Below are 18916 nucleotides of genomic sequence, written 5' to 3' on the forward strand. Positions count from 1 at the left end.
TCTGGCAGCATCTGTGGAGGAGAAAACAGAGTTAACGTTTCGAGGAAAGTTCTGAGGAAGGGTCACCGGACCCAAAACGTTAACTCTGTTTTCTCCTCCACAGATGCTGCCAGACCTGCTGAGCTTTCCCAGCAACTTTGTTTTTGTTGTTAATTAAGATCAGGTCGGTAGTTTCATGTTTACAGTAGCTAGCTGTGTAGTGGTAGTGACGTAGTGGCATTGTCACTGGTATTTGTAATCCAGTGCCCTAGGCCTCGCATCTGAGTTTCTAAGGGGTTGACGAATGAAGAAAAGTTTGAAAATGGAGACTGTAAGCAAAGAGTAACACATGTAATGATTCAGAATCAGGACGGGAAGTACAATGTTGGTGGAGGTGAAAGATTTGACACACTTACTGACCTAGTGGAAAACTACAAAAAAAACCCAATGGTAGAAGTTACTGGAATTGTTGTTCGCATTAAACAGCCATTCAATGCTACACGAATAAATGCTGCAAACATAGAGGATCGAGTCAAGGAGCTCAATAAAACAGCAGATAACACAGACCACGCAAGGCTTTTGGGAAGAGTTTGAGCATCTTCGGCAACAAGAATATAAACTACTCTACAGCAGAAAAGAAGGACAAAGAATAGAAAACAAAAGCAAAATTTGATAATACCAGAGTTACACTGAAGGAAGTGGATGAAACCATATTGGGATCTGATTATATCAATGCTAAAAATATCGCAAGTGTAAAAATTGGAGATGATGGTCAAAACAATCCGAGCTACAAATCTACTCAAGAACCATAGTAGGTGCTAAGCCCATGCATTGCAGATGGCAACATTTGGATTTAATTTAAAAAATTCAAATTAACAAAGCTGACAACTATGTTGACTTTTTGTTAAAAACCCGTTTGGTTCACTGCTGCACGTTATGGAAGGAAATGCCAACCTTACCTGGTGTGGCCTATATGTCACTCCAGACCCTAAGCATTCTCTGGTACTTTCCAAGATGGCAGTAGCGGCATAGGCAGCATTTGCACTCAGCCCAGGCACTCCCTTTCTGTCCGCAACTCTTTAATTTTTCTTCTCTCGTTTATTTTCTTAGTTTTCTTTCAGACTTATCTTGTGGAGAGAGAGCAGTGATGGCGTTGGAGCATTGCAGCAGCTGAGGGCCTGGAGTGAGACAATCAGCGGGCCCAGAGCAGAGCTGGATGGTCAGCGGGCCCGGAGCAGAGCGGGATGGTCAGCGGGCCCGGAGCAGAGTGGGATGGTCAGTGCACAGGCGCAGAGTGGGATGGTCAGTGGGCCCAGAGCAGAGCAGGATGGTCAGTGGGCCCGGAGCAGAGCGGGATGGTCAGTGGGCCCGGAGCAGCGCGGGATGGTCAGCGCACAGGCGCAGAGCTGGATGGTCAGGGGGCCCGGAGCCGAGTGGGATGGTCAGGGGGCCCGGAGCAGAGCCGGATGGTCAGCGGGCCCGGAGCAGAATGGAATGGTCAGTGGGCCCGGAGCAGAGCGGGATAGTAAGTGGGCCCAGAGCAGGGTGGGATGGTCAGTGGGCCCGGAACAGAGGGATGGTCAGTGGGCCCGGAGCAGAGCGGAATGGTCGGTGGGCCCGGAGCAGGGTGGGATGGTCAGTGGGCCCGGAGCAGAGCCGGATGGTCAGTGGGCCCGGAGCAGAGAGGGATGGTCAGCGGTCCCGGAGCAGAGCAGGATGGTCAGCGGGCCCGGAGCAGAATGGAATGGTCAGTGGGCCCAGAGCAGAGTGGGATGGTCAGCGGGCCCAGAGCAGAGAGGGACAGCCGACGCTGGGCAGACTGGATCCTGGCGCCGTCAGCCTGTCACAGATGATGGTCTGTGGCTTGCAAGCCCGGTTGGGGTCATCCCAGTGCGGGGGAGGCAAGACCACAGGCCAATGGCCGCCAGCGTGGAGTGACTGCTGGCTATAGAAGGACTGTAATGTTTATCTTTTCACTTTATTTCTTTACTTTCCTATTTTATACTCTGAAGAATTGTAATGTTGAATTTTTAGCTTTTTTCTTTATTTCTCTATTTTTGTACCTAATCTATTTTAGTGCCTAAGATTTATACCTAGGTACTTTGTATCTTGAATTGCACCATGTGTTGAGACATTGTACACTTTTCATCGTACTCCTGTACTTCTGTGCTTCAGTACACACCACAATAAAATCTAATTCTAATTCCAACCTGGTTGACTCTTAACTGCCCTCTGAAGTAGCCCTAGCAAACCATTGAGAGCAAGAGGCAAGTAGGGATGAACAATAAATGCTGGCCCAGCCAGCAACACCAACGTCCAACTAACGAAAAAAAAATGTTTACTCCAAAACTTTAGGCATCTTTCAACTGAAATGTGCAGTTCTTGTCTTCCCATTCTTGTCAATATGAAGGATCCAATTGTATCACTTCAATAATAGCAAGAAAAGACAAAATGAACTGGTGATTCTTTGCACTAGTTTGAGATTTTCTATTGTCAAAATTGACTGCTTTGTCTGTCTGCATGCAATTAAATTTCAAAAAGCATTCATTTATTGTGAATTGCTTTCCAATGTGCCCTGAGGACATAATAAGATTCTCTATAAAAGTTGTTTCTTCTTTCTTTGCTCTCTATGGAAGACCTGCTCTGGAAAAGTACACTTTTATTGCAATGAAGATGTTTATCTCCAGTGCAACGGAAATTAAATCTAATTTGTCCATGCCTAGAGAATCTTGCTGTTTGAGGGCAATATATATATATGTGATGGAGCTGTCGCCATTTCCTTCAACAGTCTGCTTCTTTATAGGATTGTCCTTGGAAGCAAGATTGGGAAGAAAGATCGTCAACAACAATACCTTTACTGTATGGAAAATTCCAGAAAGGATCAACACCAGTCACTGTGCATGGCTTTTTTCAACATTATAAAAACATTTGGTTGTTGTCAGAAATTTGTCACATTTCTCTCCCTACTCTGAGGTAACACGAAAGCTGTGATCCTCATCAACGGATCCACCACATAACCCTATCACAGTGAAACCAAGGTTGCATCATCATCTTAACATTCTTCTCCATTTTCCGCACTGCAATTCAGTATCTCACCTCCAAGCAGATTGCCCACAGACTTGGACATAATCTACAGAACAGACAGGATTCTATTCAACTCCTCCACCGTCTCCAACCAGAATCCATATCGACTCTGGCCTCAGTCATAAAGCTTTAGTATGCAGATGGCGCTTGAGTGTGTGTTCACACAGAAACTGAATTACAAATCACTATCTACTCCTTCTCCAATGCACATGACAAAAATGGACCTTTCACTAAACACCCAGAAAACAATTCCTCTTCCAAACACCATCCCTCATTGATTAATTTCAATGGCAAGATCTTGAAAAATTATTTCTCGTGACTTGAGAGTCACAACATAGCCGATTAAATTGATCAATGCTGCAAGTGTGCCAATTCAGCCTTTGGTCAACTGAAGGAAAGAATATTGCCAGGCTGCAACAATGCCCATGATCATACAGGCTTCAAAACTTGTACAATCTACAGCAGACACCTCAAATCATTGAAGAAGTATCACCAATGGTGTTATCATAAGATCCTCAGATCTAGTGGCAAGAAAGCTGGTTCAACAGCAATGTCTTTTCCCAAACCAATTTATTTAGCATCGAGGCTGTAATCTGTCAGAATAAAGTCTGCTTTGTGGGAAATATTTGCCAGCAACCAGACCCTCTGAAGGAACCGCTTTACTCTGAACTTGTTTGTAGCTGGAGAAGAGTAGAATCTCTTTGGTGACGTCATAGAGGTATCCCAAACATGGTCAAACATCTCCACCTACTCATGGGAGTCTCTAGTTTGTGACTGTGTTACCTGATATGACAATGCTATGTAATCCCTCATAAGGTAGGAAACTTGGTGCATATGCCACGGTATTGAAGAATCCAGCAGACATTTATGTCAGCTGTTATCTACAAACATTACATTCACAGACACAGAAGTGTCTGGGCTTACACTAAGTCATTAAGCTACACAGAGCAGCATTCTTCTTGTAGCGTGCCATGCTTCAAGTGTTAACAGTTAGGATGGAGTGTGAGATCTTCATATCCTTAGGTCACTTGCTATGAATCAGCAGTGATATGAGATTGACTCTGAACAGCATACTGACATGCCCTGTCCTTTAAAGGTACATTGATGCACTGACTATGAGACATAATGCAACACTATCTACCCTTCATTTTATGGAAAGAAATAACTTACATTTGTATAGCACCTTTCAGAACAACTGACCCAAAGTGCTTTACAGCAAATAAAGTAGTTTTAAAATGAAGTGGCGGTTGTTGCATTGGAAACGCAGCAGACAATTTGTCCACATCAATCTTTCACAAACAGAAGCTAAATAAATCGACAAATTCATCCGTTAATATTGAGGAAACAATATTAGCCAGGACACGGGGACAATTCCCTAAACTCTGAATAGTGATGTGGGGTCTTTTATGAATACCCCATAGATTAACAGTCCCTCAATTGAAACAAATTAAGTGCATATACAATGTTTCTAAGGGAGCTGATAAGGAGCTGCGATCAACTATTTCATATCATTTAGGTTACAGTGGAGCATTTTGAAACTGCTCTCTGCAGATAGTTTCACACAGTTCATTTAGAATAATGCTACTCTCAATAACTCACGAGGACCAAGAATAGCTTGAAACAATCTTGTGGCTTTACATATAATCTAGTCTATATGGAATTGGAGGCAGAAGGGCAGCATCATTGTGCCAAGGGTAATACCCAAACTGGGAATTTGAAACATGATCATTTTATTGACGCTGGTTTACTGACTCAAAACAAATTAATGCAATTGTTTGAAATAATTGGATCCATTTCAAAACTGCCTTTGATCATCCTTCAGACTGTCCCTGTGAGTAATGAGTTTGAAAGCGATTAATTAAAAACACTTTTGCTATGCACATAATGATTTTCTTTTAATTAATTTAATCCGAGTTGAAATGTAGTCACTGAGATGAGCTTACTTCAACCCAATCCCATCAAGTTGAACTAATGTCTTGAAAGGTCGGCTAACTGATGATTCTAAAGGAGTTTTCTTGTGGATGATAGCAACAGCTTTGATTATGATTGAATAATGGGAAGTTTCCTAATTCTTTTGCCACACAGCTCTTGGATATCATTAATCTGTTTTAACTGAGCAACAAAACATGCAACTATTTGAGAAAATCTCACCGTTGTTACTTTCTCATTGCCAAGTTCAAAATACTCTGGCAAAAACACATACTTTTTCCCCGAGTTTGATTCAGGTGAAATTCTGGGTGTGGCGCATCTGGAGAGGGAAACAAAGGATGAGGGTTCAGCATGTCACCAGGAAAACTGGCCCTGATCAGTTAGGTGAGGAAAAGTGGGAATGAAGGAATGTATATCTCAATTTGAGAGGGTTAGACAGGGATTTGAGTCATTAGTGTGTCCAACATACGGGGCTGGGTGACGTGTCATCCATGATGCCAGATGTTATATTTGGCTGGTGATGGAACTGATTGAGGAACCTCTTTTTTGTCTCCCAATTAAAATGGCATGCAAGCTCTGAAGGTGTTGGATGTGATAGGGAGGTGATGGCCTAGTGGTTTTATTGTTAAGTTATTAATCCAGAAACCTGGATAATGATTGGGGGATTTGGGTGCAAATCCTGGCATCCAGCTGGTGGAATTTGACTTCAATAAAGATCTGGATTAGGAGTTTAATGATAAACATAAAACCATTGCTATTTGTTGAAGAGAACCTGTCTTGTTCACTAATGCCCTTTAGGAAGGAAACTGCTTTCTTGCCCAGTCAAGCCTACATATGACTTCAGCCCAACAGCAATGAGTTTGACTCTTAACTGCCCCCTGGCAATTAATGATGGGCAATACACGCCATCTGGGTAATAACTGCCCATGCAATTCGAAAATTTTCCTTTAAAGGTACTTTGATGTGCTGACTTTGAGACATAATGCAACACTAGCTACTCTTCATTTTATGGAAAGAAATAACTTACATTTGTATAGTATCTTTCAGAACAGCTGTCCCAAAGTGCATTACTGCAAATAATGTAAAGGTGATGTTGTTGGCGATGTTTCTTCCCAATCTTGTTCACATTTTAAAGGTAGCCTTTCCTGGGGTGCTGGCTTTTTGTTGTCTGATTTTTAGGTGATCAAAGGTGATGGGTAACTCAAACGCTCCATTTGTTTTCCCTGTCCACAGCATTCCCTTTCAGAGAGAGGTATTAAAAAGACATCACACTGTGAGTCTCTCTCGTTCACGAAACAGATTGACACAGATAAAGAACTTTCTTTTGCTTGTAGTTACCTCTACCACATACAATTATAGAGCCATGGAGTTGTATGCATGGAAGCAGATCCTTCGGTCCAACCCGTCCATGCCAACCAGATATCTTACATTAATCTAGTCCCATTTGCCAGCATTTGGTCCACATCTCTCTAAACCCTTCCTATTCATATACCCATCCAGATACCTTTTAAATGTTGTAATTGTACCAGCCCCCACCACTTCGTCTTTCAGATCATTCCATACACACACCACCCTCTACATGAAGAAGTTACCCCTTAGGTCCCTTTTAAATCTTCCCCTCTCACCTTAAACCTATGTTCTCTCGTTTTGGACTTACCCATCCCAAGGAAAAGACCTTGTCTATTCACCTTATCCATGCCCTTTATAAGGTCACCCCTCAGCCTCTGACGCTCCAGGGAAAACAGCCCCAGTCTATTCAGCCTCTACCTATAGCTCAAACCCTCCAGTCCCAGCAACATCCCAGGTTTGGCTCTTTGTCTTTGGTTTAGATAACCAGCTCTCAGTTAACATCAGATCTTATCAACACAGAAAGATTAACATTTATTTTGAGCCTTTCACAACATTATATCTCAAAACACTGCATAGCCAATGAAATGCTTTTGAGTTATTGCAAAGTAAAAGAAATGGCAGGTAATTTTTTTTTCCCTCAAACAACATTGAAGTAATTACCAAATAATCGGGAGGAGGTGGTGCGGTTTGATGTTGGTTGTAGAATCTATGTTGGCCAACATATTGGATAAACATATGGATGATAATGGAATAGTTTAGGTTAGATGGGCTTCAGATTGGTTTCACAGGCCGGCGCAACATCGAGGGCCGAAGGGCCTGTACTGCGCTGTAATGTTCTATGTTCTATGTTCTAACAATGAGAAACTCCATGCTCCCCATCAAAATAGGGTGGCACGGTGGGTCAGTGATCAATACTACTGTTTCACAGCACCAGTGACCTGGGTCTGATTCTAGCTTCGGGCAACTGTGTTGAATTTGTACATTTTCTCCATGTCAATGTGCGTTTCCTCCCACAGTCCAAAGATGTACAGGCTAGGTGGATTCGCCATAGGAAATACAGGGATATGGGAGTGACCTGGATGAGATGCTCTTTGGAGGGTCACTGTGGACTGAATGGCCTGCTTCCACACTGTAGGGATTCTATAGTGCTGCAGAATCTTTTAGACCTACATGTTGCTCAAATATTTGCTTAAATAAATAGTTTCCCCTGCAAAGGAATAATGTTCACGCGTCTGGGCATATCCTAGAGAAGAAATGTTTTTTCAAATGACGATAAAATCTGCATGTCCAATCCTCTACTTTCCTCACATTGTTAATTCACACAGCCCTGACTTAGAAACGTATTGCTGTTCTTTCATTGTCACTCTGTTAAATTCTCAGAACACTCTATCCAGCAGCATTGTAGCTGTAATTTCACCACAGGCTTTGCGACGATGCAGGAAAACAGCTCAAGGGAATGTTCCCAAGGCAATTGGTAATTTCATCTCTTGCCCCAAGAGATGGACAGCAAATGCTAGTCTTTCCAGTAACATTCACATCCTATGCATAAATTAAGAAAAAGGACACATAATCCTGTTTACCTGTATCTTTAAAAACAAGCTAGTATTTGTATAATACCTCACTCAGAAATCCAGATTACTAAATCTCAAATCCCATCAGGTTATTTATTCTGCAGTTTGCAAGGTATCAATGAAACCATAATGGACATCTGGGACCATGCAGTAATATTAAGTAAATACCTAAAGAGATAAAGGAATTTACTTCTGAAAGGCTGATGTTTGAATTCTTGAAAGTTTTATAACAACAGTACAGCTCATCACTCTCACACAAAATGTACCGGTTGTCTCACTGTATCACTTTAATGATGTCCATATTGCTAACACAGCTCAACATGAGTTGTTTATACCTCCCTCAAGCAAAAAAAATGTATAACATTCACTCAATAGCCAACTATTGCTGTTCTTTTACAATGCTCCTAAAATCGGAGAAATAATTTACGAAAGTTGATGGATTGTTGATGGTTAAGCCTCAAGCAATTTGGATTTCTGATGCAAACTTTACCTTCATGGAGCTTTGTCCACCAAAGTAACCCTGATGTTTAAAATGAAGGCACTGTGTTATGACTAGTGACTGATCAGTTAGGGTTAAGTTGAAGAGAATTTTCTTCCCCCAAAAGTATGTAGATCTTTGCAATTCTGTACCCTCAAGGCTTGTGGGTTCTCTAATGTGGAATATTTTTATCTGGAAAAACTTGTCTAGTTTTTGTTGCCTAAGGGAATCAAGCGATTTGAAGTATTGACAAGAAAGTGGAGCTGAGGTCAATGAACTGTGACCATAATGTTTCTCTGTGTCTGTCACACTGCTGCTACTTCATTTGAACTCAATTTTTAAAAAATGTGATTAAGAGTCTAAAGTTGAACTTGAAACTATTGCCAATTATTAGGGCAAAACCCATCTGGTTCACTAATGCCCTTTAGGGCAGGGAATTCTTTTTTTCCCTTTATTCATTCACAGGATGAGAATGTTGCTGGCTAGGCCAGCATTTATTGGCAGTTAAGAGTCAATCACTGTTCTGTGGTCTGGAGTCACATATAGGCCAGACCAAGTAAGGATGGCAGCTTTCTTCCCTAAAGGACATTAGTGAGCCAGATGAGTTTTTCCCAACGATCAACAATAGATTCATGGTCATCACTAGATTCTTCATTCCAGATATTTATGGAATTCAAATTCCACCATCTACCGTGGCAGGATTCGAATCCAGGTCCCCAGAACATTATCTGGGTCTCTGAATTAACAGAGCAGCAGTAATACCACTAGGCCATCACCACCCATTCTGCCATCCTTACCTGGATTGGCCTACACATGACTCTAGACCCACAGCAATGTAGTTGACTCTCAAATGCCCTCTGGGCAAATTAACAATGGGCAATAAATTATTTTCCAGTGACATCCATGTCCTATGAATGAATAAAAAGAATACCCCTGTTATTGGAATCTGTAGAAAATGTCAAAACATTGCAAAAGGATATCTGCAGTTGTTTGTTTGCTTGCTGAGCCGGTTGTTCTGTGGTGTGCAGATGTTTCAATACCATTCTAGCCAAAATCATCAGTGCGACCTCTAATGGAAGCATTTGTGTTCTGCTCTGCTCCGAATTTATATTATTCTCCGTTTTAGTGGGGTCTTATCACTTCCAGTTCTGTTTCTCAGCAGCGGTCTGTATACAGGGTCTATTTCTAAGTGTTTGTTAGTGGAGTCCCATGTTGAGAACCAGGCCTCCAGAAATTCCCTTGCGTGTCTGTTGTTCACTTGTCCCAGTACAGTCACTTTGTCCCAGTCGAACTGATAGCCCTCATTGTCTGTGTGTATCGAGACATGTGAATATTGGTCATGTCTTATTATTGCCAGCTGGTGTTTGTGTATCCTGGTCATCAGTTTCCTCCCCGTTGGTCCAATGTAATGTATGTTACACACACTGCATGGAATTCTGTATATCATATTAGTCCTGTTTACTGTCTGTGTGGGGTCTTTAGTCTTTGATAACATTTGACGCAGTGTTGATGTAGATTTGTGTGCAATCATGATCTGATGTGGTGTAAGGAGCCTGGTTAACATTTTTGATATATTTTTGATGTTTTTTCTGTTGTACAGTGTCCCCTGTCTGTCGTTTATTTTGCAGGCATTGACAGACAAAACTCCTTGGGTATCCGTTGTCGGTAAATACTTTGTGCAAAATTGTTCCTCTTCCATTCTCTAGAGTTCTGGGATGTTGCAGTGTGGTATGGCTCATTTGAATAGTGTCTTAATGCAGCTCTGTTTGTGGATGGTGGGGTAGTTGCTATTGAAGTTCAGGATTTGATCCATGTGTGTGGCCTTCCTATACACTCGGGTCTGGAATTCTCCGTTAGTTAGTCCCTCTACCATTACATTTAAGAATGGGAGCTGTTTGTTGTTTTCTTCTTCTCTAGTGAATTTTATGCTCTCAAAGACGCTCTGAACAATTTGGTGGGTTTCTTCTACTTTCATGCGTTTGATTATTATGAATTTGTCGTCCACGCATTTTATCCACAATTTCGGTTGGATTATAGGAAGGGCTGTGTGTTCCAGTCTCTGCATCACTGCTTCCATGATGAGACCTGAGATGGGTCATCCTATCAGAGTGCCATTGATCTGTTTGTATATCTGTCTGTTGAACGTGAAGTGTGTTGTAAGGCATAAATCTAGCAGTTTCAGTAAGCTGTCCTTGCTGATGTTGTTGCTAGTGTTCAGGATCGGTGCTCCTGGTCCTTCTAGTAGTGTGGCTAGCGTCTCTCTAGCTTAATGGTGTGTTAGCTGCTGCTGAGAAACAGAACCGGAAGTGATAAGACCCATGACACCAGAGGATCATATAAATTTGGAATGGACCAAAACACAAACGCTTCAATTAGAGGTCGCACTGATGATGTTGCCTAGAACGGTAATGAAATGTCTGCACACCACTGTACTACTGGCTTGGCGAGCAAACAAACAACTGCATACTTAGATTTTCACTAAGACCTTAAAAAGGGAGATCGGCTCTGTTTAGTCTCCAGCTCAAAGTTTTATAAATGTTAGCCCATTCCAGCATAGGAAATTCAACTAAGCAGTTACCAGTTCAGATTGTCACATTTTCCAATGGGACAGCATTAACTCAATGCATGTGAGCCAGTTTGGCACATTGAAGAGAGAAGTTAACCTCAACTTGTCTTGAAATGTATTGAACTCCTTTTGTTACCTGCTGTGGCCAGTAGCGTGGTCAGTGTAACATATCAAGGCCAGTGTTAACTGCTTTGGAAAGATGTACTTTTTTGGAAATATTTGTCAGAGTTTGTTGTGACTAGGGCTGACAAAAGGGAAGCTTAGAGTCACTCAGGCTGGTATGGGTCTGGTGTGAAAAATGGACCACAATAGTAAGGACAACAGCTTCTCTCCCTAAAGGACATTTATGAACCAGATTAGTATTAGATCAGATTCCTGGTCAAAAATACACACACAATCCAAGGCCAGCAAACTAAAGGGGTGTTTCACCATCAGCTATCAGTTTCATACATAGAAATTGAGCCAGAAGAAAAGAGCGGCAAGATGGTGGCAGGGTAAGTCGTTCCATTTGGAGCTCCACCCTGCTCGCCAGTTCTGTTTCTCTTTCTTTGTCTTTCCTTTTTTCTTCCCTTCTTCTCTCCACCTCTGTAGTAATTCTACACCCCCCAACCCCTTTTAACTGCCTAACGGCAGTGTGTACTATCTACAAGAGGTAGTGCAGAAATTCAACAAAGATCCTCAGACAGCACCTTCTAAACCCACGACCACTTCCATCTAGAAGGACAAAGGCAGCAGATATATGTGAATGCCACCACCTCCAAGTTCCCCTCCAAATCACTCACCATCCTGACTTGGAAATATATCACCGTTCCTTCACTGTTGCTGGGTCAAAATCCTGGAATTCCCTCCCTAATGGCATTGTAGGTCAACCCACTGAAGGTGGACTGCAGCGGTTCAAGAAGGCAGCTCACCCCCACCTTCTCAAGGGCAAGAGGGATGGGCAAGAAATGCTGGCCTAGGCAGTGACATCAACATGCCACAAAATGAACACAAAATAAAACTAAGGAGTCGGGAAAGAGCTGGATCACAACCGGGACCCATGTGGCAGGAGCTTAAAGCACAAGTTGTGTCCTTCAGCGAAGGCAGATTGATGCGGGTCAGAGCGACAGCAGCGGATCAAGAGTGGGCCGGGGAGAGTGTGTTGGTGAGGCAGTCCCAAACAGGATGCTAGCAGCAGCATGGCAAGGGCTGGAAAGCCCGGAGCAGGACTGCGGCAGTGGAAAGGAAAGTTGGTCTCTCTTAAGTTATCTATTTTTTTTCTTATCGTATTCTGAGTTAATGTGAATGGCGCCATGTACGTTTGGCAAAAGTACACACTTTACACTGTATTTTTACATTGAATACGTGTCACAATAAATGATTCAATTCAAGGAGGAAGCTACTAAAAGGCAGATAATGGTTGGAAATCAATTTCACAGAAAATCCGTACAGTACAGAAAGAGGCCATTTGGTCTACACTGATCTTCCAAACAGCATTCCACCCAGACCCATGCCATCCCCATAACCCTGCATGGAGTTTTTACAATGGCTAACCCACCTAACCTGCACATTTTTTTAAGGATGGCCAATCCACCTAACTCACCCATCATTGGACTGTGGAAAGAAACTGGAGCCCCTGATGGAAACCCATACAGACACAAGGAGAACGATACAAACTTCACACAGACAATCATCCAAATGTGGAATTGAACCTAGTTTCCTTGCATTGTGAGGCAGCATTGCTAACCACTGAGTCACCAGGCTACCCACATTACTTTGTTTTTCGTCACCTCTCTTGCTTTGCCTAATTTCTTAAAACTGAGGTCCTGTTTCACTTTCTCTAACAGTATCTTCTCTGTGTGCAAATCAACACTCATCACAGTGCCTTCTCCTCCGTTCTTGCCTTTTCATCAGTTAGTGCATAGGAGACACGATATAGAATCCAAGTCAGAGTTCCCACCAGATTACCCCTCAATACTGCTCTGTTGTCTAAGCTCGAACTTAAAATTTCCTCATTTTGCTTTGGTGGGATGTGAGCCCATCTCCTCAATAACATTAACCTGCATTACTAGCATAAAGATATTACCACAATGCAAATGCTTCCTACCTAAGCTCCCATATCGTAGATTCCCTAATCCATTCCTGCATGACTGGTGCACCAGGAATGATGAGGCAATTCACCCTAATAACCAGTACTTTTTTCCATTTGGTAATAATTTCTCTATTGCACTTTGTTATACCTTTGTCCCTCTCTTCTGTTGCTGAAGGACAACAGCAGCAATGTATACTACCAAACATGTAGCACTGCAGAATCTGATTGTAAGCCTTTTTTCATTGTAACTGAAGTCATGGACTATTGAACAGCTTTAAACGGGATTGTGCTGTACTGATCAGTGGTGAATGACACCTAAGGGTGAACTGAATAATACTCAACAATTAAAAATTCAGCAATATGTGTATGCAAACCATTGCCTTGTGTTAAGTCCTTCTCAATGTCATGGATGTCATCTTCTTCCACCATAGACAGAAGACTTTATTGTTCATGGATGTTCCTCAGTGACTTGTCTAACTGATGTGTCAGTATCTCATAAAGATTTATTTACTTTTGGCAGGCGGAGGGAGGGCCGTTGCAATGATCTTGGGCATTGTCACAGTTTGACATTTGTTTCAGTAGCTGTGCTGATGTGGAATGATCCCACATCAGGGAAGGCAAATTGAAGGTGAACTCTAAAGGTCCTTTAAAATTGTGCTTTAATATCGTCCACCTCAACCTTCAAAATTTAATTTCACTCAAGTGATCTTCTGTTTACCACGTCAACATCTTTTGAGAGCATTTTTTTCTTTTATTTTGCTATGACCAATCAATATCAGCCAAGAGTGAATGAACTGTAGATAATCAGAGGACAGATGAGAACTCCCCGTTCCAATTCGGGAGAATGTCTATGAAAATGCCAAAGAGTGAAAAGTTTCCCCATTTCCTCAATGTCACCTTTTTTCTCACATCACAAATATGTCAGGATCCAAAAACAGAGCAGCACTGTGGCTTAGTGTTTAGCACTGTTGCCTCACAGAGCCAGGAACCCAAGTTCAATTTCACCCTCGGGTGACTGTCTGTGTGGAGTTTGCACATTCTCCCCACGTTTGTGTGGGTTTCTGCAAGATGCTCCGGTTTCCTCCCACAGTCCAAAGATGTGCCGGCGAGGTGGATTGGCCATGCTAAATTGCCCGTAGTGTTCAGGGATGTGTAGATTAAGTGGGTTATGGGGCAAATGGGTCTGGGTGTGATGCATTGAGGGCTAGTGTGGACTTGTTGGGCTGAAGGGCCTGTTTCCACACTGTAGGGATTCTATGGTCTGTGTTATACTGTCTTTCTCTTCTGAGACATTTTCTTTTGTCATCACAAATTGTTTCGGCCCATTCCTTAACAGTGTGTTTTCTTCTAAAATCTTCATAACATCCTGAGCTGTATATTTTATTTTCATCCTTCACCCCAAAGCAGTTTCTGTCTTTGGCTCTACATAATTATGGAATGTTATACAAGCAGCCACTTGGGTTACACAACTTGGATATTGCTGTTGGAAAGGATATGTTGCTGAAGCCTTTTGATCTTCCACTTACCAAAGCAAATGCTAAAATGTCAAATTTCAAACAATTAACAAACTGTTCCTCCTGTAGTAAAAGTTATGATGGTTTAAAATTTGGAAATCTTCTGTTTGTTCTCATGAGTACAAGATGAGAAAGCTTTGGAATCATACGTTTCTTGGTGGAATATGTTACGGATTAAAAGGAGGCCATTTACTCTGTCATGTCCATTCTAACTCAGAAATTTCATTTCTCCTGACTTATTAATATTATTTCTTGAGTTATTTTGTGTCTATTACTGGCTTTCATTCTTATTTCAATCTGAACAGTCTTTCATACTGTATTGCTTTGATATTTCCTCTTACATTTCATTCCATATTTGTGTCCAAATTTTCAACTTGTTGCCAGAGCATGTGATCTTTTAAAGGATACATTTGCACATTCCCATACCATCACAAACAAGCAGTACCAGATTAGCAGCCTGCTAAATCTAAATGGCCCTGTCAAATTCCTATGGACTTCATCATGCTCGTCATGTTGAGGTCAGAGCCAGGCACAAAAGGGGTCAGTGATGGGGTGAAGGGGTGGGGTAGCAGCTATTTACACTGCTGTTCATTCAAGCAGATTGGGGTGTGTTATTGCAGAACAAACCGACACCAGGGGTTGTGTATAAGATGAGATTCGGCTGGCAACAAGTAGCTGATTGATTTGTGGAGTTGGAGATAGCAAAGGTCTTCTCCCTGTAACTTTTCTGTGACTGGCTCCTGGGTAGCTAAATAGCTTCAGAATGTGAATGATATGACCAAAAGCCTCCTGACCTCCAAAAGAGGAGATGGCATCCTTTCCCCTGCAATAAAAAATGCCTACAGCCTGAAGGGAACTAATGTATTTTACCTCATCAGTTGCAGTTGGCTATGAGTTTTCCACAATAAATCAGAGACTTTGTAACTTGTGAACCAGTGTCGCCTGCAAGAAAGTCATAAATACCTGGAGAAGAGAGCATTGATGAGCAGCAAATACTGTGAATCCAAAAGGATCACTTCAAAAATCCTGTGGAAAGGGGACACTGAGTTGTCTTTCCAATTTTCCCCTCCACCCATCACAACAATTTTTTTTTTTTTTTTTAAATGTCTGTGTCTGTCTGTATGTAAGTATATGGAGAGGGTTAAAGTTTTAAATAACAGTTATATGTCAACAGTTCATTGTTGCTGAAATGCAGCCAGAACTACTGATTTGTAATCAGTAATAATTCCTGTAATGTATATAAACTTGGACAATGTTTTGGGCTAATTTAGATCTAAAAAGATGGGTAAATTGAGGAATTTTTACATACTTTCTGAACTCTTTTAGTCTTGTGATGGTTCTGGCAACAGAAGGACTTGATTTCCAAAGTTTTATCCCAGCAATTCATGATATGGCTTACCATTTGACAGCAGCTGTAAAAGTGATTGCCTAGACCCTTAGATTTCAGAATGTGGCCTTTGGTTGCTGCATAAAAGGTGTAGTTTGCCTTCCTCCAACAGTTCTGCACTATGAAATAACTGTCAGAAGGGAAACACACCTTTGCCCTTCTGAAGATGTCCCAGTTTGAAACTCCTGTTGCTCCCTCCTTTTGCAAAAAATAAAGGGGCTGAGTGATTGCCACTCCTCAGAAAATCCATCCCTCCATTCTTAAGCACTTTCGAATTCATTCCTTAAACTGGAATGCCGAAGGAGTGGACAACAGGAAAAATTTGATGAATGTGCCTTTGCACCCACATCCTGATTGTCTGTTCTCACTGCACCTCGTGTCCCAATCAACACCAGCAAGTTTTGCAAAATTTTCAGCATCAAGATGTGAGTGCAGGACCCCATGAGGAAAAGTCAATTAAAGCAGTGAATTAGATTGGTCCAACTGGTCTAGTATCCTTCAATTTGGAACACCAGTGTGACCAGTACCTTCATTTCCAAGTATTTGTGGGTAATTTTAAAGTTTTTTTTTCCTCTGGCACTCATGTGGACTCCTTATAGGTAGAAGTAGGCATTCTTGGTGGGTCCAGGAGATATAAGGTTAGTGCTGTCTGTGGAGGCACTCACAGTTGACACAATTTACACGCTAGAGCTGTGGCAAGAACCCTGTTTGGAGTCTCAAACCCTGACTTTACCAGATTTGAAATCAGGATGGCACCTCTAATGGCAGCTTCCACCTCTAAGACAGTAAGAGATTGACCATGAAAAGCCGAATTTGAGACCCAGTGTGTTTTTATGTAGGCAAATAAGCAGAGGAGAAGACCAATCAGCCACTTGAGCTTCTCGCACAGTTCAACTGGATCATAGCTGATCAGCAACTTAACTCTGTCTACTTATGTCTGGCCTAAAGGGGATGGGTTAGGTTGGTTAGTTGGAAAGCTGATTAATGATGTCAACAGCATGAGTTCAATTGCTGTACAGGCTGAGGTTACAGTGAAGGACGCTCGTACTCATCCATTACCCCCTGTCCTCCCCACCCACCCCACCTTACCTGAACATTCTAACACCCAACTTAAACCATGACCAGTCACCTTTCTCTAATAAGAGCAGCGTCCTCTGAGACTACAATGACTCTACCACATATCTGGCCTCACAAAAAAATGTATCCAACTCATTTTTAACATTTTTGGCATGGTGTTACAAATTTCCATCAGGCTTGGTACAAAGATTTTCCTGAAAGATATCACACAAATTTTAAAATTATAACTTTTGTTCTAGACTGTCTAACTCTCTCTTCATCCAATCAACTGTTTCAACCATCCTGAATAGTTTAATTGGATCTTCGATATTTGAAGTAATACAATTCTAACTTTCCCCATAATTTAATCTTTTTTTATTCATATTGATTAACCTACATTAACTGCCATTGATGCAATCCATAAAGTCAATAGATTTTCATGTTAACCACGCATCAGTTGAGTGTCAAGTCGTGAATAATATCCAAGAATTCACTTGTGTTCCTATCAAAAGAACTCTTGTGGTGCAGTGGTAATGTCCCTACCTCTGGGCCAGGTTCGAGTCCACCTGCTCCAGACTTGTACGATAATGTCTTTGAACATGTTTGTTAGGAAAACGAAATGTCTTGTGCCCCTGTATATAGGAGCAGATTATCGTGTTTGGAAGAACACAACCGCAATCTATCTTTCTATATATGAAAACTGAATAAAAAAGTCTAAAGGATTATTCAATTCTATCTTTCACTACAGCCTACCTTCCTGGAATAGACCCAGAATAATATAAATACTGGGAAGGTAGCTAACTGGAGTTGATCTGTTAAAGAGTAACTAATTAAGTGAGCTATCCTGTTCCAAATAAAGGTAAAGTCTCCATGGTCCTATCAGACCATTGGCTCGCTCATTAAAGAGAGAGCACAAACTGGTGATGGTTTAACCTAAGGGTCACCACACCTCAGTCAACGGGAGAGAAGGCAAGCCTTTCATCGTAACCTTAGTTAATGCAGGAATTGAACCCACACATTAATGGCATCACTGCACAACTGGCCATCCAGCCAACTGAGCTATCTGACACACCTTGCTGCTTGCAATTGCTTCATTAAAAGAAGTATTTGAAGAATTGTTAATTTGATAAACAGAGACTAAAATAGCAAATGACCTGAAACAATTTTGAAAATGGATACAACGTGGTGACTTTCTTATCTTTTTTAATCATGGTATCATTCTGGTGAATCTTCTCTGCTCCCCTTCTGAGGTCAACAAACTCCCAATTTTGCAACAAATTCTTCTTCTGCAGTCCACAGTCTGTTTAATAAAGTACATTTATAATAGATTTGCTTTCTTACTGTGGTTTATACCTTAAGTTATGTCCAATGATGGCTGTTTACACAGATAGATGATTGCAGCTCTGCAGAAACAGTGCAAACATTTAAAAGCTTATTGATTTAGTCAATTTTATGCTGAATCCTAGGAATGTAGTAGAGGGGGACTGGGTGACAGTAGGCAATGAAGTAAGAATTTCAGAGAATCTTTTTGGGTTGTTTTGCAAAGGTTGCCCTAATACAATAACAACAACCTCAGTCTTTGATTGCTGCATTATATGACTGTCAGCACATCATAAATTGGATTTTAGCCACTGGTGTGGGAAACTTGTGTTGGGAAATTTTTCAACTCAGCAGGCCTACCTCCTCTAAAAGGACCCGTGTCGACCATATCTTAGTTGCAGGAGGCAGGAGCAGGATGGAGTTAGATCCTGAAGATAATTCAGAGGTAGAACCACAGGAAGTGGCCATTCAGCCCATTGCATCTGAGTCAGTGGCCATGCAGGTGGGTGAGTGTTGATGTGGGATGGTGAAAAGCCTTCCTCAGTTCTCTAGCATGGCATCTCGGGTTTTAAAGGCTATTCAGCCGTTTTAGCCTTAACCCTGTACTGTAT

Source organism: Rhincodon typus, chromosome 15 (assembly GCF_021869965.1).
Source record: "Rhincodon typus isolate 14 chromosome 15, sRhiTyp1.1, whole genome shotgun sequence".
Classification (NCBI taxonomy): Eukaryota; Metazoa; Chordata; class Chondrichthyes; order Orectolobiformes; family Rhincodontidae; genus Rhincodon; species Rhincodon typus.